The sequence below is a fragment of the Setaria viridis genome, chromosome 9 (assembly GCF_005286985.2).
Source record: "Setaria viridis chromosome 9, Setaria_viridis_v4.0, whole genome shotgun sequence".
In the NCBI taxonomy this organism is placed as follows: Eukaryota; Viridiplantae; Streptophyta; class Magnoliopsida; order Poales; family Poaceae; genus Setaria; species Setaria viridis.
This window is the reverse complement of record NC_048271.2, coordinates 16,472,006-16,494,155: the sequence shown is the minus strand read 5'-3', so window position 1 is coordinate 16,494,155 and position 22,150 is coordinate 16,472,006. Positions and strand designations below refer to the sequence as shown.

General features: G+C 44.6%; 1 non-coding gene across 1 annotated transcript; it reads right to left on the bottom strand.

The window, feature by feature from the left end:
- Positions 1–4,179: 4,179 nt before the first annotated feature.
- On the bottom strand, positions 4,180–9,787 carry LOC117835363 (protein CHLOROPLAST J-LIKE DOMAIN 1, chloroplastic). Its single transcript, XR_011897231.1, has 10 exons — positions 9,434–9,787; positions 9,142–9,262; positions 8,909–9,013; positions 8,739–8,816; positions 7,911–7,966; positions 7,441–7,500; positions 6,934–7,057; positions 5,302–5,397; positions 5,113–5,184; positions 4,180–4,766 (listed from the first exon to the last, which is right to left on the bottom strand). It is a non-coding gene; the product is annotated as a protein CHLOROPLAST J-LIKE DOMAIN 1, chloroplastic (transcript).
- Positions 9,788–22,150: the final 12,363 nt, after the last annotated feature.

Sequence of the window (22,150 nt, the reverse complement as noted above, 5' to 3'; positions counted from 1 at the left end):
CTGATTCCAACCTTGCTACGGAATGGTCATTGACATCTAATTTGAAATTTCATTGAAACCGGTTCAAGGAAACGCGCGTCACACACACCATTGCCAACTGCAGAAAGTGCAAGCTACATTCAATATATAACTGCATTTTGCGTATGTGCAACTCACATATGCACACTTGTTTAACTAGCACCTTTACAAGTTCATGCTGATCAAACCATTATTTTGCTCTAAAATATGGTTAGGGCAATGCAGCCTTGATCTGACAGTGATCTTCAGCAAAAGGAATGTTTCCTCTGTATATTATTTTTCTGCGAATCGGTTTGCCGGCCCCGATTTATATTGGCTTCACTTCACGTGATACAAGCAGTTAGATATTTTATTCAAATGCTCAAACTGTCGGTCCGTCATGCGATTGCTCTCCTTGACCTATTCACTGTTACAGCCTCCTAGACATTCACAATGCCACATGCATGCGTTCCTGAGTTTAAAACAGCAAGGGAAATTCATATAAAAATTTCTAGCATGGACATAATTACATACCTTAACTTACTTTTATAGCAGAATATAATGTAAAATTATAACGGTATGAAAATACTTTCAATTACACATATGCACATCTACACCCCTATGAATAAGAGCCTATCGTTGAAATAGCAACGTCGTTAAATTCTAAAATAAATCATAGCCATGCTGAATCAATAATTCAAACTCGAGTGGTCAGGTTTCACCATAGAAAGACCAAACTAGTTGAGCTAATATTAGGAACTGAAGTACATGCATGTTTATGGTTTGAAATGTCAAGGGGTCAATTTCTATCGTGTATGATTATTTAATTTAGAAATAGGGATTTGTACATTTATTTAAGCGATATTACATGGATGCGTGACCATTCAGCACAACTGCCAATCAGATCAATGCCGTGTACTGCACTTAAACCGTCTGGTAATGAAGTACGCACCTAATGAAATGTCAAGGGCTCAATTTCTAACTATAAAAATAGGGTATGCACATTAATTTAAACGATATTGCATGGGTGCATGAGCCAATAAAAGCACAGCAGCCAATCAGCTCAATGCCGTGTATTAACACCGAAACCGGCTGGTAATGAACTGCACATTTAGGGCCATGAAACAGGAATACTGAGACAGATGGATTGATGTAGACTGAGCTTTTTGTCGTGGAGAAGGGTGCCGAGGTGGCTCCACATCCACGTGGGCTCGATGCGGACTAGCTTGACAGTTTTGCCCTCACCGACCGTACTAGCCATTTTCTAAAAATCAGTCTTTCAAAATTTTGAAAGGTCATTTATTCCACGTACTCTTGCCACGCCATGCAAAAATCAATCGGTATAATTTCAACGTAGGGCCCGTTTGTTTACTCCAAGATTTTTATAATCTACTCCCTCCATCCTAAATTACTATTCATTTTAACATTTTAGATACAAAATTTTTTATATATATAGATAGATAGATAGATAGATGTAGCACAAGCTACATATCTAGAAAAGCTAAAACGAATAGTAATTTGGGACGGAGGGAATAGTTTATAGGTGTAAAAGCAAAAATATTAAAATACACTTAACTACTTAAGTAAGATGTGGCCCAAGACAGCTTATAAAAATATGTAAGCCAGGGGAGCCTAGATTATACAAGGACTTATAGGTTGGGTGATAATTGACCACATGATTTTGTATATAATCTAGACAATAAAAACTGAATTATATAAGGTGAGGGATAAACGAACAGGCCTTATGAAATTTCTAAAAATTTATGTGTTCAAAGAAATGATCGTTGTTGAGTGTCGCCTGCATAAAAAGAGTTGCCTTATATATATGCAAGGTTGTATCAAGTATGTTTTCACAGTTATATTATTACGACCTCGTTACTCTCCCTCCTATTCTTAGTTTGTTTGGGCTGTAGCTTTAGGCTTTTAGCTGAGTAATTGATTTTTGGCTTTTTTATGGTGGCACTTTGTTGTTTGCTTTTGAAATAGATTTTTAGCTTGTCAATCTCTAATGGAAGCTGATTTCCTGCTGGTTTCATACCTTTCTCTCTTATGGAACCAGCTCCTATACATTGTGAGGTTGATTCCATAAGGAACAAGCTCCTATGCAATAAAATCTAGGGAGAGTGGGAGAGATAAGAGAGGGAGGGATGAGCATGGGTCCCATTTATAGATTCTATCCCCGGTTCTATGCATTGAAGCTAATACAATATGTGACATCAAACTATTGTGAGCCACGTATAAGGAACCAGAGGCGGAAAAACAAATCTCAACTAGTCTTACAACTTCTATAGCTTCTAGGTACTTTTGTTAAAAAAAACTAGCAGTTCAAAAGTGCCCAAAACTCATACAAATACAATCTTTGTTTATCTTATTATAAGTCAGATTTTCAAATGCTAGCCCAATAGCTAGCTGTTTGTTTCAGCTTCCGGCTTCTGACTAATAGGAGGCTGCACAATAGCAGAAACCAACTACTCCTAGATCTTATTCTTCCTCGAGATTATTGGGCCATTGGGCCATATCTCCATTGCGCTCTCGAAAAAGAAACGTTCGCTCGCACAAACTTATATATAGAAATCTTGTATGACATTTTTTCCGAAGAGTTGCTTGACCATTTTCTATATATATCTACCAAATGTCCACTATGTAGCTTAGCTAGTTCACAAGATAGTGCTAGCCTTACCACGAGAATTTAATGATGAAATGTGGTATGTCAGCATGTCCTTATGTTTTTTTTTCGTTTTTATCATTCAAATTGGCAACAATCTCAAAAGAAAAATCAAATAGGCGAAAATAAACTACTTGATGGCTATTTACAATAATACCTCCTTTTCTGCAAGGATGCAATTGCCTATTTGATGGCAACCTCCTCTTTCTTTAGGCTTTAGCATGGGGCATTTGTTAGGAAGTAGGAACAACCTGAGCGCGAATAGAACAGCAGATCTTGCATAGATCCTGACACCGGCCAGTTTTACAAAACACTTGCTCCCAATTTACGAGACGCAACAACAGGGCTCTTCATCATCACAACTTCTATTCCGGTACAGATACTGCCACTATATCGTTCTTTTACCATTTCGAGACTGCGTACATGCTGCTCGGCCACGTGTTCATCCTGTTTATTCCTGCAGAAAAAGATAAACAACAACACCAACACACGTAATAGCATGACGACGACAACAACAACACAACAGGTAGGAGTACCGGTAGTTTTTAAATTTTATCTGCTAATTCAGAGGGATGCCCCTTTTTGAACTCTTTAAAAAATTTGCACGCGCCTTTACGAGAGGTATGATTCGCTTTTCTCCGCTGCATCCATGACTCCATGTGCTTGTGCTTTCGTGCGTCCAGCGCGGCGCTGCGTCCGGCTGCCGGGCTCCGCTCGTTGGAAGGGGACAAGGATTCCGTCACCGCAGTGGGTTCAAGCGCATACGACAAGCCGGAAAAGTGTGCCGTGGAATTTGCTCGGGTTGAGCGCTGGCGGCCTCGGTCCCGTTCCCCGGCCGCCAGCGCAAGTACCACCCCGGGGGCGTTGTTTACTGTGCTGAAACCGTTCTCCCTGAGAACAAACGGACGCCGGTCAAGAATCTTTGGCTCCGGGGTTTCAAAAAGATGGCCGGCCTCGAACAGAACACTTGGGAGGAACATGTTGCTGAATGCTACGGAGTACGTTGGTAGAGGGAGTGCACTCGTGACTTGTAGCAAAATGCGCTCTCCTTTTATTTTATTTTATTTTCACTTTGATATGAAAGACATTTTTTTGGAAATAAAGTACTGTCATTGTTTTCCATTTGATATGGGAGAGCAATTACTCGTATCTGTAAACAGTAAACAAAGTGACGTTTTGGACATCGACATCTCATTGGCGATCTGTCACCAACCCTTGCTCAGTGTCCACAACTTTGGCTCCTCATTTCCAGTACAATATATTTATGAACGATAACAAGATTATAACCAAATTAAATTTTAGACAAAATGCTCCGTGTTGCTGATATAATGTTCAGTTTTAATATACATAATAATGTACTTTCGGGACAATCCAAGTTTTAGTATGTTCACAAAATACAACCCAAAATGTTGCTTTTCTTTACCTACTAATTTCTCGTTCAATATATTTATAAGCCTAACAAAATCATATAATAACTAAAACAATTTGAGAATACACAACGTAAGTTGATATCTTCATAGCAGTCAACCCAAAACATCACTTTCTTATATGATTCTGATTGTCAAAGCAAATCACATTGCATTGCAGGGTGGTACGTAGCATCTCCTGGGTCAATGATAGAACCAAAAGGTAATTGGAATTGGAACTATCACCACAAGAAAGGTTACCATTGCACTATAACCGATCAGCTAAAGCAACAACCAGCCAATCAACAGGATAGGTTGCAGAAGATCTCATCGTAATTCATTGATTATAAGAACTCGTGAGTCGTGAACACGAAGCAACTGTATAGGTACATTAGATAACACACCCATCCCGTGAGCCCTGATCGACAGACATGGGCAAATCTAGATGTCACTGAAGTCTCTCTATACCTTGTATTACAGTGTAGAACAACCTGTTAGCAGCTGACTCTCTCGTAGCATGTTTCACTTCCCCCAATCATTGGATAGCAACACCTGATCTGTTCGTGCAAAATTTTTCAAATCTGAGGTGGTGGTGTCATTTATCAAGCATGTCTTTTCAAGTCCGGCACCAATTGCTATCGGTAGTATGAAGCTAGGATGCAAAGCAGAACGGATGAAGCTGTAGTCACAATCAACTCCTGGAATGAGATACTGCGAATTAGTATTACTATTCCTGAAAACAGCATATGACAATGGAAAGCAGCACTATGATTCATTTTGCAATGATACATGACTTATTTTCCACTGCAAAAGCAGCATCCACTTATTGGAAAATGGACAGTTTCTAGTACCTGCTAAACTACCAATACATTGTCCAAAAAGGAAGTGTCAAAGAGTGGTATTTAAGCAAATGCGCTTGTCCATCCACATGATGGATTTTGCATGATATATTCAAAATGTTGGAAAAAATATCAAAAAGATTGGTAGTCCTACACCATCATAAAAGCATTTGATATGCAGCAGAAAATATCACTCATATCATACCTGAAAATTGTAAATGACAGATGGAATATATTGTCCAAGAAACTGAGAAAAATTCACAAGCCCGGTATAGCCCTGAAATTATTAGCACACCACGAAACCTGGAAGCAGTTAATTGAGCTAGAAAAGTAGCTCAATTGATAACTTTACACAAATCACTTAAACAGGATTGCATCTGAATAGTTCACTGACCAGGGATGTGGCAAGCATTGATCCAAGCACCAAACCCAGACTACATAGCACTCGTTTTGCCATATGTATACCTCGACCTTCAACCTCACCATACTCCTGACAGGATTATCATAAACGGGTACTAAATTCAATCACTATGCAAATAAAGTCCATGGTGATAGAAAAGTTAACAGAGTAAGGGCATCTATGTTTGTCACACCTAACCTTAGGCATTACAAGCCACACTTGTGGTTTGGCTAACTTTGTGGCAAAGTGAACATGTCCAGTTAGTAGCCATGCTTAAGGTTAATTATGCCAGATCTTTTGTAGTAGGCGTTTGGTGTGCTTCCACACATGTTTGCCTAAAATATGCAGTATCTGTTTGGTTTCTAGCTAAAGCTGGATACAGTTAACCCGTATTACAAAGTGGTGAGATTACATCTCTCGGCATAAAGTAGTTTCTTTAGAGAAGCATGAAGACATTAACTGAACTGCATAAATGCACTGGCCTATCTAAAAGTATTTTGTGCTGGTACATGCAGGGAAACAAAAATGCATTGGTAGTAAAATTTTACATCATTATTTAATTATTTGTAGACTCAATAAAAAATTGTTTTCCCTAAAAATGAGTCAGCTAAAATTTGGTATGAAAGAACTCTGAGCCATTAAGCTCTTCCAAACCTAGCACAGAATAAGTTGTTCAGGTTTTTTTTTTTTTGCATCAGAGAACTGAAAAGGTAGTCAACATCCACAGGAACACAGATCCTACAGATACATGCACAAGCAATAGCTTTTGCTGATCCCAGCTAATCCAGGCAAAGGTGCAAGGTGTGACAGCAAACTTCAGAGAAGGACATGCAGGAGTGGAAGCGTACAGAGAGAAGGGAAACAAGCCAGAGCCTGAAGAGAATCTTGCTGTTGCGGCAAGAGACAGAGTTTGGAAATGTCTTTCACCACCACAGCTACGGTGAGATTTTGTATGACAACACTCTGAAATCTTGCCTAACAACTTGGCAGATTAAAGTTGTAAAGAACCAAACGCCTGCCTAAGGAGCCTAGGTAGAGAAACCAACCAAGCCCTAAGTGATCCAACCTGTGGACATCATTTCCTCGTTCAGAGTCTAAGGCATCATATATTCGAACATGGTGCATAGCAGTCTTTTCTAATTAGAAGTATATAGGCTGACTGCAATTGTTCCTTAGTATCTATCTTGAAATCAGTTTCGCATCCATCAAGCTGAGCTTCAGGTTAGGAACTACTGAACTAGTAACCAATGAGATTTCCTTTTTTTTTAGAGAGAGAGAGAGAGAGAGAGAGAGAGAGAGAGAGAGAGAGAGAGAGACTTGCCTTTATGCACACAAGAAATACATTTCACAGACCTACCACGAAAAGCAAAGAAAAGAAAACATACCATGGTCCACCTAACCAGTAGCCACCCTGTTACCTTAGTGTGCTTTTGTTTGCATTATATCTGAACTACCATGAGCTAAAAATAAGAATCTGGGACAATATAATGCTTTCACACAGTGTTTCATATAGAATGTAGACAGTAAAAAAATGAAAATTAAACTTAGGAAATTGCCTCGCACCCCTATGAAAAACATAGATATGTATAAATTTAGGAACTGCCTTGTGTCCATAAATTGGCTCACATTATATATGGGAGCGATAGCTGGCTCCGTACCCTTCAGCTTCTCCAGTATTCGGTAGAAGTACGCAAAACACAGGAAATGTAAGGGTTTCCAATCTGCATGGCCCAGGGTAGATATAAACATGCTGCAACAAAAAAAACATACAAACAAAATTACGGAAAACTACAAGTTATTTCAATATTTGTTGTATAGAATTATAGATGATCACCACTGCAAAGCATGCATGCTAATTGAATTGTTCAATTTGCAGAATGATACTTTGCCAAGCTACAAGTGCAGAAACTATTTATATGTATGATAAAATGCTACGCTAGTCCAACTGGTACTATTTTGAATTGCTTTCCATTTCGTTCTTTTCAAGCTAAGACTTTGGTGCATACGGCAGTATGGCATACAGTTGAAGAAGCCACTCTTTTCAAAGGTTCGTAAAATTTATGTTTGCTAAAAACCAGCAAATACTAGCAGCTGTGAAGTATTTAATCATTCAAGATTTTTGAACAATTTCTTACAAACGCTGCTGATATTGCCATATTTATGCGCAGGTTCTTTACAGTGGATCTTGAGTATCTGTACCAAAGACAAAGATGATTGTAAGCACCATAGTACAAAAGCATCAGCCAAATTATCAATTGCTTGCAATGAACCTATTTTTTCTTGCAGTATATTTCCTTTTAATGGTATTGTTTTATCAGTGGGGGGCCTACCTTACTTTTTCACAAAAGAGAAACGGAATGATATGAGGATGTTTGCAGTAAACCTATGCACAAAGACTTCAATGTACAGCAATGTGAACAACCAGCTGTTATCTTGCACTTAATTCAAAATAAGATTCCTTTTGTACGAGCTGATGTTTTCATAATGAGCAGAGAAGTCCTAGCCTTATGTGATGGTGGGTGCATCATTGCAAATCGAAGTGTGCATAGAGAACAGATATATGGAAGACAAGTTTGGTTGCATTGAATTGAAAAGAAAAATACCTAGGTCCCTAAGGAACTATTGGTTGATCATCAGCATATCTGATGTCCTTTGACACCTGAATCAGTAAGCATACAAAAAATATAGATGAGGTAGCCAAGAGGCTTTGATGTTGTCGCACCACTGTCATTCTTAACAAGCAGCAGACATCTCCAGGATTCCAGCCCAATCAAGTAATACAGTATAACATATAATTCTCTACAAACATCATGATAAATTTAGTCACGTTTGTAAAGGATAGTATTGGGTGTTCCTGGGTGTATTCCATTTATAGAGGGCGCGAATGTAAGAACCAAAAAGGATTGTAACTATATTTCTTCTTCTTAATGCAATGACATGCAGTGCTCCTGCATGTTCAAGAAAATACTAAAACTAATCATGAGGCCAGCAACGGGACATGGCTGGACATGGGTTTCTTGTCTGAGTTGCTATGTACCATTTCAGACTATGCAGCTCATCCAATCATAAAATGAGGAAAACATAAAACTGATCAAGGATACCAGAGGACTGGCAATTTGGCAACACTGCTCTTGCTTCATTTTAAAACCTGCGAATATCATATCTAATTGGATAGATGTAAAACAGCTTGAGACTTTACAGCACTAATATGACCATCGTACCACATATTCAGATTTGGAAAGTAAGTCATACATACAATTGCCGATTGAGTGGCATAGGTATCTACTCCCTCCGTTCCAAATTGTAGGTCGTTTTAGCTTTTTAGGTTCATAGATATTATTATGCATCTAATGAACCTAAAAAAGCTAAAACGACCTACATTTTGGAACGGAGGGAGTACAATATAACGAGGGCAAGTCCATAGAACTAACCTGGATTGACCCATACGTCAACCCTTTCTTCCGATTCAGCAGCTGATCCATCATTAGCATATCGTAAGCCCTCTCCAACTGAAATCCAAAGAACTTCATCAGTCATCATTTATCAGTAAACCAACATCACTGAGCTACAACTAATACAACCAGCAAAAGTCCAAAATTACCTTCACCAGGTACTCCTGATTGCAGCTGCTCTCCGCATCCCTTTGCTTCCTCTTGTAAACCATCTTCACCTGGTAGAACCCATCAAGCGGAGTGATCCCCAAAATCTAACAACAGGGATCGCCTATTAGGCGCTTACAACATGATCACATCCGAATTGGATAGTGGATAGCACAGAATGCAGGTCCTAACTTCTAAGCATGTACACATCCACATGCAAGGTGACCAGCTCCACCTCATATGGGTTCTCATTCTCCCCAGCGCCGAACTGCAGGCTACCTGCAGCAGATGCTGCAGCAACCACACCTCCATGGCGCCTTCCTCGCGTCACAGACATGTTTTTGTCCATCGTGATTCTGCACGAATTTACAATCGCGGAAATTGGGATTAAACGGAAACCCCACCGACAAGTTACCAAAGCGCACCGAGAACAGAACATCACCAATCGCCGAAGAAGCGTCTGTGAAGCCCACAGAAAAAGGTCGAATGGTTACAAGAACGCTGCTAAACGGAGGCGTAGCGGTTACCGTTTGGAGTGCATGACGAGGCGAGGGCACGAGGAGGCAAGAAGGCCGAGCGCGGAGAGAAGGACGAAGAGGACGAGAGGATCAGATTGCGGGGGCGGAAGGGGAACGGAGGGGCAGTCATCATCCCCGACATTGTGGGGCCGGCGGTTGTGGCGGCCGCGACCGCCTTCATCGTCGCCATCGGTGTGTCGGTGATTGTGGCCGGTGAGGAGGGCTAGCGGCGGAAGCGGAGGCAACGAGGTGGTGGTGGTGCCGACGCCATGGAAGGGAGTTGCCGTGGTGGTGAAGCCGGCTATATCTGCGGCGTTGGAAAATTGGAAAACCAGGATGGGGGCGAGATTGATGAACCGTGTAGTTGGGCCTTGTTTTTCCCTAAGAAGTGAATGGGCCTTGTTACATACTAGCATATAGGCGGCTTGGGCTTTTGAATTCCAGTTTGTTTTTTTCTATTTCTTTTCTCTTCGTGTCTACTATTTTTGCTATTAAGGTCCGTTTACCTAACCCCTCAACTATTAAATCAGGTATTCGACCCCTGAAGTACGCAATACCGTTTAAAGCACCTCCTCTAGTGGTTTCTGAGGTGGTTTTGCTGACAATACGTGTTACATGGATGATGACATAGCATTAACCTCGCATGTCATGTTTTTCTTTTCTTTTCTCTTTCTTTTTTGATAAAATATTTTCTCTCTTCATGCCTATTTGCATTGCATACTCTTCCTGGTGGACTACCTAGCTCTAGTTAGCCGCTCGCGGTCTCGCCTGCGTTGCTAGACAAGCAAAGGTTGGATTGCTTGCCGTGTTTTTTATATCTTGCCTAGTCACTCTAACCTTTTTGATCAACCTGGTAGCCTACTATGTCATAGAGAGAGAAAGGCACCGAGACTCCGAGAGAGAACACGAGACAAAAAACAAAGTACGTGTTTGGTTGGGTGGCTAAGGGGTTGTTTGCTTTTTGCCTAGCGCTACCCTGCCAACGCACGGGCGGCCAACTCCTCCGCCCAGGTTTCGCCGCGCGGGTGAAAAAATCTATTGCAGTTGTGTTGCTATGGGCATGGGCGCATCGGCGCGCCAACACGAAGACATCGAACCAAGCGGCAGCCAATTTCTTGCGTCTGGACGCACCTGTGATTGGCGTGGTGCAATTTGGTGGCAAACCAAACGCGCCCTAAGTCTCCAACCAGGCCAGCGCGATGCAGGATTCACGTATTTGGTTGCCTGGTAATGGACTTAGCCAACCCCAACTAGTGCAAAAGGACCTCGTAAGCCTGGCTAGATAGAACGCCCGAATCAGGCATAGAAATCGTAGCCAGTCTTGGCTCGATCATGGCCCACCATGTGCTGGCCTGGAATCTCATCTACCGTCACCACTCCATTCGTCACATCGACTCTGCGAGCGGCTCGCCTTCTTCCTTCAGTTCTCTGCTACAGCGCCACTCCCGCTTGGTAGCTCCTGCTCGTGCTCCACCTCCCGTCGCAGCAGCGGAAGAGGGATGGCCTCGTCGACGCATTGCCGACAGCTGTTGCGTTCGCTAAGTCTAGCCCGTGCGCCGCCGATGCTCACCATCCCGTAAGGAGCCAAGCATGCATATCTAGCACAGGTGCTCACCGGAGTTTGCTGCTCCTGCGTTTGCTGGTTGGATTCGGACCCACCGCATCTTTACTTTTCAACTCATTGGGGGGGGGGACAACTGGCAAAAATTGTGAAGAAGCATGTGAATCAACTTTGGAACTGATGGAGATAGATGAGAAAATTGGGTCGACGAAATTGGATTTAGAAAATTGACAAGTGCTCGGGGTCACATGAAATTGGATCAAGGAAATTGGATCAGGGAGGGAAAATTGGAAGAGAAAGCTGAAGCGGGGGAAATTGAAGCAGGAGGCGAGGGCCGCGTGCACGAGGTGCCGGTTCGCGTCTTCGACAGAACAGCGGCAGCGAGCACGGCGAGAGGACGAGAGAGAAGGAAAAGAAGGCACCGACGAGAGGAGAGGTGACCGAGTTACACTCACCACATCAAAGCAGAGAGGTGAGTAGACGCGATACGGACCAGCTAACCAAACACGTCCTTCAAAGAACACCAGCGAACCAAACAAAAAGTTCATGTATTAATGCAGCCCGCTCAAGTTTGGCCATCGCTAATTCGTAGCCAGGCCTGATCTAAGCCAAACAACCAAACACACCCAAACAGATAGGCTTCGGTAGACTGCACAACATCGCCATCACTGGTGGCAGTAGCAGCAAGGCTAAGGCCTCGTTCGGTTTGGCTGGAACGGTCTGGAATGCAGCCCAATCCGGGTGGATTGGAACGACCCGGAACAAATATGACCCAACACAAGAATTGTCATTTGGTTAGCCCCGGCCCGGAAAGGAATCCAGTCCATCTCAACCATTCCAAGTGGTCCAAGGCCCGGAATGGTTCTTCACCTCCCCACCTCTGGAACCAATCCAGACAGAGGCGACGAGCACTTGGTCAAGCCGCGTGGGGCGGAGCAGCCACTCCGTGGTGGACAGCGTGTTCACACGCTTGCCGCCCCCGCTGGAGAAGTATCCGCACGCGTGCAGGTGGAAGAGGTGCCCCGACAGCGAGGCCCAGCCGTTGGTGCCCCGGTCCAGGCGAGTGAGCCAGGCGAGGCAATGGCGCGGGGCAAGGCAACGGCGCGGCGGTGCAACACTACCACCACCACGACGGCAATGCTCTCCACCACCTTCTCTTCGGTAATGCATCACCTTCGTCCTCCTTCCCCTCTTCTCTCCCACGGGAGCTAGGGTTCTTGCTTCTTGAGGTATGCCGGATCTGCCGGGCTTGGGGAAGGCAGGGTTAGAGCGCCGGCTCCACCCTCTGCTGTCATCGCGCAGGTTGGTGGACGTCCGTCCTCTTGGATGGATGTGGACATCCTCTTGGATGGATGTGGAGTATAACTGATCCAGGAACAATCTGGGAGCACCTCCTAGAAGAGTAATTAGCTGCTGAGTTGGTGTCCCTTTTCACAAACGAAATTGAGAAACTAGCTAATGTCCTTCCTAACTTTGGGATTTCATGCCACTTTGCCTACTAAGAAGTGGAATATTGTGTTAGTGTTGACGCTCATTATTGACACACTTTTACCCTTTTTTTCTTCAATAATGATATGAATTTAATACCTAAACTATTGATTGCATCTAATAAACCGATCATTTTCACATGTGCAACGCATTTTGGACGATGTTGTGTTTTCTCAAGAAATGGGCCTAAAAGCATATTTTTGGATAAAGCACTAAACGAGCGTCGAACCAGATGAAGACAAAGATCAACGGGCTCAGGAAGGGGCTAGGCCGATCAGCCTAGAGGAGCCCAGGCCGATCGGCCTAGCATCTTGTGGCACCCCTGGTGCCCATCTTTGGCAAGCAACCCTCCAATATTTCTTAGGGGCTAAGTTTATGAAGATATGACAAGGACCAGCTTGGGATCAAAGAGGAATTGAAGAAGATCAAGTGGAGATTTGGAAAGTCATTAAAGATCAATCTTATCCCGAAGCAACTAACATGTCAGGCCCACATGCAAGTGAAAAGAAGATTCTAGAGCATCTGAGGAGACTTGGAGACGAAGTAGGATGCGGGGGGCTAAAAGGAAGGCCCAGGCTGATTGGCCTGGACCCTCCCAAGATGATCGGCCTGGGGGTTTCCTTTGTCCCCTCGCCTTCCAATTTTTGCCACGCGCTCTCTGGACAATAAATACCCCGAAAAATCCACCGAGCCCCATATCCAAGATGATGTACTCGACGTGAAGCAGTAGAAAAGCAGAAGGAGCTTAAGGGACACCTCTCCAAAAAGTTGAGGGCTGTGCAGTTGTCGGGGGTTAGCGTAGGCGAACCTTTGCTAGCATGATCACCTTGCGAGGAAGATCACGCTGGAGTTCTGGAGCTAGAAGTCATCAAGATCAAGGTAGGATCCTGGTGGTGATCTTGTGATGTATAATCATTCATGGTGAAGTAATAAATGTGTTCATGTTCTTAGCGATCTAAGTATCTACTTTGATGGTTTTATACTTTATCGGGTTTACTTGCTTTTCAATCTATAAATCGATGATAGATTTTTTAGTGTGTTCTTGTGGTTGTGGTGACCAGATTTGCATGCCTAATCTACCGATGAGTATGACATATTCTTATGATCATACCCTTGACCTGCTTGCACTGATAGAGGTGATCGTGCCATGATCTTTCTTGTGTAAGGTGGGGGGCTTCGGGATCTGGACCGGAGGTGTAGATTTAAATATGCTTTTTGCTAAGATCATATCTATGTTGCTTTGCTATCCATGCTGAGAATTACAACATATGCATAGTTTAGGTTGCTCTAAATTGGTTACCTTTGCTCTATCTATTATCTATCTATACATGCTTAGTAGATTGGATCTGAATCTCTCATAAACACCAAGTTAATATTAACAATGCTAGTTGAAATAGATCTTATGCTATAAGTTCCATGGATTGATTAACCTTGAGGAAATACTCTGAGGGAAGAGCTACAACTGATCCGTACGCTTGCAATTTATAAATTAGCGTGCTAATAGCCGTCAACAGTTAGCAACCCCATCATCTCCCTTCTCTACCCGTTTTCTCCGATGGACAGTGCAGGATCCAAAAGAAATCAAGAAACGAAAGATTATGCTTTCTAAATTTGACTTTATATAGATGTAAATTTAGCCGGATTGGCAGTAACTAATAGCACTACGATATTGTTCAATTGTAACTAGCAACTCCAAGAGATCAAAAAATCTTTCCCCAAAACTATCTATTGGGAGTTCTATTAAAAATTTCTTTCATCAAAATCATGTCACCCCACAGCAGATCCCCAAAAATAAGCTCGTCCGGGTTTTGTTTGCAAGCTCAACAAGTCACTCTATGGCCTGAAACAGGCTCCGCGCACTTGGAACAGTCGGTTTGCTTCCTATTTGCTGTCACTTGGGTTTCATGAGGCCAAGTCGGATACTTCACTATTCATCTATCGCCGGGGCACAGACATCGTCTATTTACTTTTATGTGCTGATGCTATTGTCCTCACTGCCTCTACTCTCGGTCTTCTTCAGCGCTCTATTGCAGCTTTGCAGTGGGAGTTTTCTATGTCAGATCTGGGTAATCTTCATCACTTTCTCGATGTTCATGTTCAGCGCACCGCCAGTGGTATGTTTCTGTCTCAGCATCTGTACACCCTGGACATTCTGAAGTGTGCCAATATGTCTGATTGTAAGAATTGCACCACCCCCGTTGACACCTGCGCCAAGGTATCAGTTGATGCCGGACCTCCTGTCCAGGACGCCACTGCCTATCGCAGTCTCGCTGGTGCACTGCAGTACCTGACTTTCACCCGATCGGATATCGCTTATGCCGTTTAGCAGATCTGTTTGCATATGCATGATCCTCGGGAGCGCCACCTGGTTGCTCTCAAGCGCGTCCTGCGCTATCTTCGTGGCACTGCTACTCTGGGTCTCCATATTCGGCCGTCCTCCTCCTCCGAGCTTGTGGTCCAGACACTTGTCGATCCACCTCCGGCTACGCGGTTTTCTTCGGTGACAATCTGGTGTTTTGGTCCTCCAAATGCCAGCACACTATTTCTCGCTCCAGTGCTGAGGCCGAGTATCGTGCTGTCGCCAACTCCGTTGCTGAGGCTACCTGGCTCCGTCAACTCTTGCTCGAGTTGGGCGCCCCACCAACCAGAGCGACATTGGTCTACTGCGATAACATCAGCTTAGTGTACATGGCATCTAATCCGGTCCATCACCAGTGCACCAAGCATGTGGAGATTGATATGCACTTCATTCAGGAACGCGTGTCCCTTGGCGACGTCTGCGTCCTTCATGTACCGACGTCGTAACAGTTCGCCGACATCTTCACCAAAGGACTGCTGTCTTCAGTGTTCACTGAGTTTAGGTTCAGTCTAAATGTTTGCTGCGCCGATGTTCCGACTGCGGGGGAAGGGGTGTTAGATTGTATTTACCTGTATGTACACTAGTGGGCCTACGGGCCCTGCTACGTGTATGAGCTGGTAGGCAACCCACCTATAGGTGCCGCCGGCCCTAGCGAGTCAAGGGTGGCAGCTAGGGTTCCTAACCCTATCTGCCCCTGCGCCTGGTCCCCCAAGCCTATATATGGTTGTAGCCTGTGCTCCTGTATAATCAATCTAATCTTTCCTCGTCTAAATGTCTCTTTCAGTATGGGTGGAAGCGACACAAGTGTTCATTGTTCCACGAGTCATCGACTTTTTCGCCAGTGAGAGTTTGGAGCCTGTACGATCCAGGTCTAGTGACCTTGGAGATGATGTAAGAACCCTCCCAAGCCGAGTTTAGCTTGTGTAGCCCCTTGGTGTATTGAATACGCTTGAGGACCATGTCACCTGTGTTGAATGAATGCTCTTTGACGTTTCGATCGTGATAGCGACAAATTCCTTCAAGGTATCTTGCTGACTTCACGAGTGCTGCACAGCGAGCTTCTTCGAGACTGTCTAAGTCTAGACGCCTTATTTTTCAGCCGCACCTTCCTCATACTGCTCGACTGCTGGAGATTTTCACATGACGTCAGTGGCGAGGACGGCTTCTGTTCCATAGACCAGGAAGTAGGGTGAGTATCCCGTAGGCTCGCACGGTTATGTGCGAAGCTCCCAGAGGACATTGGGTAGCTCCTTAAGCCAGTTGCCCCCTTTGTTGTTGCCAATATCGTGTAATCTCTTCTTGAGATCTTCCAGTACCGTCCCATTGGTGCGCTAAACCTGGCCGTTAGCTCGCGGATGAGCGACAGAGACATACTGGACATCGATCCCACTGTTCTCGCAGTACTCCCATAACTCATGATTGTTGAAATTCGAGCCTAGGTCTGTGACGATGCGATTGGAGAAGCCGTAGCGATGGACGATCTCGTCGAGAAAGTCAGGTACTCTGTCTGCTTTCGGGCAGGTCACTAGCTTCACCTCAATCCACTTAGTGAACTTGTCAATCGCCATGAGTACTCGGTTGAAGCCCCAGGGTGCCGTGGGCAGAGGGCCAATCATGTCAAGCCCCCAGCATGCAAATGACCAAGAGGGTGGTAACGGTGATCAGCTTGTAGGTAGGGACGTGCTGCTGCTTGGTGAAGAATTGACAACCCTGTCACCAGCGGACTAGTTCTTCGGCGTCAGCGAGAGCTGTATGCTAGTAGAATCCCGCTCTGAAAGCTTTGCCCACGATCATTCTTGATGATGCATGGTTGTCGTAGATGCCCTTGTGGATCTCCTCCAGTATGTCCTTGCCATCTTGTCATGAGACACACTTCATGAGTACTCCTGATGATGTGCCTCGTCTATACAGCTTGTCTACGACTAGAACATAGTTTTTCCCATGGGGAGACTCGCTCTGCTTCTGTCTTGTTGGGAGGCAACTTGTGCTCCTTAATGTAGTCGATGAAGCGTACTTGCCAGTCTATGTCGATCATCATAACCTCCGAGTCTGGCTCATTATTGCCTCAATCGGTGGCTTTTGAAGGTGCCGGCTCCACTATGGATGGCTTGTGTAGTTCATGCACGATGACCCCAGCTGGAACTTGTCACACCCTAAATTTTTCGATTTTAGGATGTGATTAAAAGGAATAAATAAACAATAATTTTCTCATAATTTTAAAATTTGTCCCAACATTTATTTTTCTTTACAGGAAATTTGGTATAGGAAAAATAATTCTCTGTTTTCGGAATTTAATAAAGTTGTTCTGTGTCTATGCATTCATGCCGATGCATCTTAGTTTTTCTTGAGTGCAAAAGGTTTTAAAATGCGTTCGAACGACGACGAGGTTCTTCTGAGAATTTTCCAGCTCTTTCTAGAATTTATTCTCATTTTCCTTGAGCTTAATCTAATTTTCGGATGGTTCTACAAATCCTTCTAGGAGCTCCAAATCTTTTATGGGTTCCTTGTGTCCTAAATCATCTCCAAGAATTTTCCTGAATTTTTGGGAGTTTTCGAAGTATTTTTCGTGATTTAATTATAATTTTAGGATTTTCTGTAATCTTTTTCGAATCCAAAATTAATTCCCAAAATTAGAAAAAGAAGGAAAATTAATCCGGACTCCAACCCGGCCTATAAATACTTTTCAGCGATCTCCTTCATGTCCTTTTTCTAACACCGCAAACCTCATCTCTTTTCGACAACCCGAGCTCCCGTAGTTCGACGCCGAACATATGGATGTGCTAAACTCCGGCGAAGTTTCCGGCGAGAACTCCGGCGAGCAAATCCAGTGAAATTGTAAGTCTTCGGCCGAAGGTGAGCACACCAACATGTTTGTCTCATCAACCTCGATCCGTTTTGCCGCTTCAGTGCAAGTTTGGAGGTCGTCCTCGGCGTTTCCCCTTTTCTCTCTCCTGTTCCGGTCAACTCGATGGCCATGGCCATGCCCCTGCAGTGTCGTCGGCCCGCCCACCGCCGAGCCTGCGCCCGAGCCGTGCTATGCTGCCGCTCACCACCGCCCGCCTGTGCGCCTAGCCGCCGCCCCTCCGCACCTCCTAGCCGTCTCTTGCGTCGCGCCCCCACCACAGTGTCACGTCGCCCTATGCCACCGCCTCCCAGGCCGCCGCTGCCCCGCACCTGGCCACCACCACCCAGTGCCGCCACCGCCGCAGCTGCGCGCGCTCCGCCCCCTGGCCCGACCGCCGCCGCCAAATGTCATCCACGATGCAGTGCGAAGGAAGAAGAAGACCTAGTTTTGCAGTTTAGCCCTGAGGAAGTCCAGTATCCCGAGATCCAGTCCAACTCCTTACTTTTAATGCGTTTAAGTCCTTAGTTTTTTTAGTTATACCTCATGAAGTTTCTAATCCTTGCCAACAAGTCCCTAGAACTTCGTTAAGCCATATCTTTTACGTTTTAACTCCGTTTTGAGCGATTCTTTCGCTCACGCGTTCGTCTTAACATGGAGATTAGTTTTGTACCACTTTTCAGTGCTGTTTATGATGATTGGTGTACCGTTTTTAATTTAGTTCTTTTGTTGGCTTGTATGTGCGTGCTCTGGATGTTTGTCTTGGATGATTTATGAGAGTAGAATGAACGTATTTCAAGGATATTCAAGATCAAGAAGTTGAAGACATTCTGAGTAGCAACACTACTTATAGAAAGGCAAGTGTGTCATTCTACTTTTGTCCCAATAACTTTATTTATCACTATTGCGTAGACTTGCATTTAATTTGATGGGTCCTATTAAGGTTTGCCTAGTTTTTATGATCATTCCTTGTCAACATGGGTTTATCTTTCTGTTGGGTAGCTATGCTTATTGCTTAACTTAGGTTATGGTGGTTCTAATGAACTCAATGATTAAACTTATTTTATTTATGTTGTATCTTTCACTAATACAAGATCACAATGCTTAATTGGAACATGGAGAACCAACTAGGAAAACAATGCAACCACAAGAACTATATTAGGAAGTATATGTGTATTTTAGGATGTATTTATCCTTCCCTTGTACACTTGATGTATTCCTTGTACTCTAAGCCATATTGGCCATATATAGAAAGGTCACCCCCCCTCATTAGGGTGTGTGGTGTTTTCCAATCTACTTTTCTACATGGTATCACGAGATTAGATCATGGGCCTCCTCTCCCTGCCTTCCCCCTGATACGCGCAACCCTAGGCGGCGCCCCCCTACTACGCCACTGCCACCTACCCTCAGCTGCACCTCCCCGACTAGCTCTCCCCCCACCCCCGGTCGTGCATCATGTCCTCCGCCGACTCCTCTGTATCCGGCGACACCACCGTTCGTGCTGCTAATCCTGTGCCACCTCCTGGACCACCCCCTGCTGCCAACAGCGGTGCATCTATGCCGCCACCTGGCATCGGCGGCTCCTCTGGCAGTGTGCCCCAAGCCCCTCCTGCCGGCGACGTGCCCGGCAATGGTGGTGGTGGCTTCATCGTGTACCTGGCGCCACCGCCCGCCGTCCACCCCTATGCCACCGTCTTCATGAAGTCTCACGTCCCCGTGATGCTGACGATGAAGTCCCACGCCTACTCTAGATGGGCATCCTTCTTCAAGTCCATGTGCGGCAAGTTTGGACTCAAGTCGCACATCGATGGCACGGTAGTGCCCCATCCCCAGGACCCTGACTAGGATCAAGCGGATTGCTGCATCCGCTTCTGGTTCTTCGGCTCCGTCGATGACTCCGTCCTTGACCTTGCCATGACTGACGATGATTAGACCACCCGGGATCTTTTGCTCGCCATCGAGGGCCTCTTTCGCGCCAACAAGCAGTCCCGGGCGATCTTCCTCAGCCACGACTTTCAGTCCATGGCACACTGCAACTCCTCCATCGCCAAGTACTGTAGCTGCATGAAGACCCTCGCCTGCACTCTCCACGACGTCGGCCATCCCGTTCAGAACTCCCAGCTTGTCCTGAACCTCCCCGTGATTTTCTTCACTTCAGTAATGTAGTCTTGGTCTACTTCTTCTTCTTCATTGAAAACCTTTTGAATTATCCCTCCAGCCATTTCCTTGTCAAGCACATACCCAGTGTGTCTCTCTGGTGGAAAGTCTATCTCTACAGCTCTGGCCGACCCCTTCTGATTTGGATATGACTATGCTTATCAAATAATAATCCATTTGTTGAAACTCCCACAGGGGCTTTGCATTTGCCAGGCTTCGAGCTTCTGATGTTTCTGGTTTGTCATATTTGATGCACTGAGGAGGTTCATCCTTTATGCGCGCTAATTCTTCTTCTTTTTGCACCTCAGGTTCTTCTTTTCCATCCTTCTGGAGTTCTTTTCAAAAAATTCCAGCAAGTATTTGTCCTTGATTTTGTTGCTCTTGTGCTCCAGAATAATAGCGATCCCATTCTTTATTCACGGCTGCTCCTCTGCTGATTTTCTGTAATAATTGAGCGGCCTCCCTGAGTGTTTTCTCCATGAAATCTCCTCCTGCACACATTTGAGCAAACTCCCGGCATTTTTGGGTTAGTAAAAAATAGAATGTATGCAACAACACATCACATAAGAATTCAAGCTTTGGTCCTTGTTCAAGTAATCTATTGAATCTATCCCAAGCTTGATTTATTCCTTCATCTTCTCCTTGCACAAAATTGATTACTTCCTTCCGAAGGTTTTGGACTTTGTTCATAGAGACAAATCTCTCGCAGAACTTTGTCATTAGTGTCTCCCAATTCCCCTTTGCATCGAAAGAAGCTTCTGTATACCATCATTTCGCTTCACCTACAAGTGAACTAAGCTGATGGAACTCCTTCTTGTTGTAGCGTGTTGCAAAGCATCATGAATCGCTCAATGTGCCTGTATGGATTATCAATCTCTACTCCTTGGAAAGGATTAGTTCCACCATCTCAATTATTCCTTTATTCAATTTATACTCCATGGCTCCAAGTAGTGAGTCACATTTCTGCATGTCAAATTGATCGGTTGTGACTTCTCTTCTTCCTCCTTGTATTGATTGATCACAGCCATCTGGACAAAAAAAACAAAGATTTTCTTTTCTAGAGAAACAGTTAGATGTTAGAGGTTAACAAAAATTAATACAAAGTTAAACGTAGTAAAACTAACTTGTTCCCCAGCAACAGCGCCACAAAAGTTTGCTGACGGCAGTGCACATCAATTTTAGGACCGCAAATGCACGGATCAGTTGTAGCTTTTCCCCAAAGGTTTATCAATCCACGAAACAAGGGATTTGCATGCTTAACTAAGCACTAATCTATGTAACCGAAAGCTCTTGTATTGGATAAGATTGTACTTAACAAAAGAACTTAGCAATCTAGATCAAAGTAGATAGAGAGTATGGATGCGAACAAGATCGACCTATAACCCTACCCCCAGCAATATAAGGCGAGGTAGGGATCCCCTCCAAACAATCATCAATCAATACAATCCAACCAACACTCAGGACGTAGGGTATTACGCGACATAAGTGGCCCGAACTAGTCTAAATCTTGTGTTCGAGTTCACCCTTGAGTTCCTGGTCTTCGGCGAGCCCTACGCATAAAACACTACCTCGGGTACCCCCTCGGTAGGTTGCCGGGTCTAAACACCAACAGCTGGCGCGCTAGGTAGGGGCTCATGCTAAAGATCCACTGGAAAACTCGATGGCTCCATTCATCATCAAGCCCACCGTCGTGTTTGAAGAAGGCACAATGTTCGTTTTCGGCTATCCAATGGCTCCATTCATCATCAAGCCCACCGTCGTGTTTGAAGAAGGAACGATGTTCGTTTTCGGCTCCTAGCTCCTGGAAACTTCCACCACCACATCGCGTCGGTCCCGGATGATAAGCACTATGACATCAACCTTTATCGCCAAGCTTTGGCGGATTTTGTTGAAAAATTCAACGAAATTTTTGACCTCTTTCGAGGTTCCAAGGGTTAGTCCGAGTACAACTCAACCTCTCCCACCAGTCGGACTGGTTCCCATGAGCTGGCGCTCGAGCCTTCGTGCAAATTGGTCTACAAGACAACTCGATTCCCGTTCGGACTCCAAAATGCGAGCGCTATCTACCAAGTTTCCTTGTCTAGTTCCCAATCCAACTTGGATTCGATTGACAACTTTGATTACTACTTGGATCCAGACGAGGAGACTCCCTTATCGGGCCCACAGCAGGGTCTGGTAATCACATCTACTCAACAAGGCGATTCGTCTACTGGCCTGGCATGAAACCATCTGCCCTCGCTAGGGACGACGAGTCACACCTCGTTGCATACCTCAACAACCTCCCATACCAGGAGGGAACGCCTTTATCTCCTATCTAAG